Here is a 1121-nt window from a genome sequence, read left to right as displayed (position 1 = left end):
ACACACACACACACACACACACACACACACACACACACACACACACAAAACCAAAAACCACATTGGAGTCATTTTAAGAGTCCAGTGCCCAGAAGCCAGAGTGATGGTCACAAAGCCCTCAATAGATGAAAAAAACAGTCCTAGCTCCCTCCTTTCTGATGGTGTATTCCCAGGTCTTTCTCTTCCAGTGCCCCCTGCCCCAGCTTTCAGAAACGCAAAGACTTTACTCATGGAAGCTCAAATTTCATCCAATAAATCCTTACTGATCACCTACTATGTGCCAGGTCTATTCTAGGCGCAAAACAAAGGACTTGTCTTCAGAGTGTTATCGACCTAGGCCCATTTCCTGCCCAACACACGGGTATTTTGGGCACTGCTGACCTGGCGCTTAGCCGGCACAGCCCCTGGTCCAGAGACACTGAAACCATCTCGGCCACTGCAGCGGGCTGGGGGTCGAGGTGGGGGGTTAGCAGTACCTGTGAGAAAAGCGGTGAGGGGGACTGGAAGGACCCGAGCGGGTAGGCCTACCGGTAGACCCCAGATTAAGCTCAGCCCCGGCGCTGCCGGGGTGGGGACACGGCGGAGGCACTGCCGGCGGCTCGCCGGAACTGGGGGGAAGGGGCTGCGGCCCGCCGCCTCCGCCGCCTCGGCCGCCACGCCTGCTCTCCGAGCCGTGCTCGCCCGCTCCCCGCCCTCTGGGGCCGTCGCGAAGCTCGGCTCTCCATACTGAGCAGTCCCCGGGAGGCGTTCGGACACGTTTCCAGGCCGGATAAAGATCGGCTCAGCGCTCGCTCCGCAGCGCGAAATCGCGCCATCAGCGCGCCACGCGCGGCCGCTACGGCCCTGCCCGGCGACGCCAGATCACTATCTGGGGGGGAAAGGCAAAGCAGCGCCGCCGCTCCCGCCGCCACCCTCGGCCCTGCGCGCTGGGGTGGCCGCGGGGCCCAGGGGCTCGCCTCCCTCCCCTCCCCCCTGGCCTGCGTTCTCGGCGCTTCCTCCCGAGGGACCCCTGCTTCCCGCCGGCCCGGGGCCCCCAGCGCCCCGCCAGGCGCCCTCGCCGCCACCCCCCTCCCCCGGCCGCCCGCCCCCAGCCAGGCCCCGCTGCCTCCTGAAGGTTACGC

This window comes from Herpailurus yagouaroundi, unplaced genomic scaffold, assembly GCF_014898765.1.
Source record: "Herpailurus yagouaroundi ecotype Mexico unplaced genomic scaffold, PumYag 163, whole genome shotgun sequence".
In the NCBI taxonomy this organism is placed as follows: domain Eukaryota; kingdom Metazoa; phylum Chordata; class Mammalia; order Carnivora; family Felidae; genus Herpailurus; species Herpailurus yagouaroundi.
Note: the sequence above shows the minus strand (reverse complement) of the source record.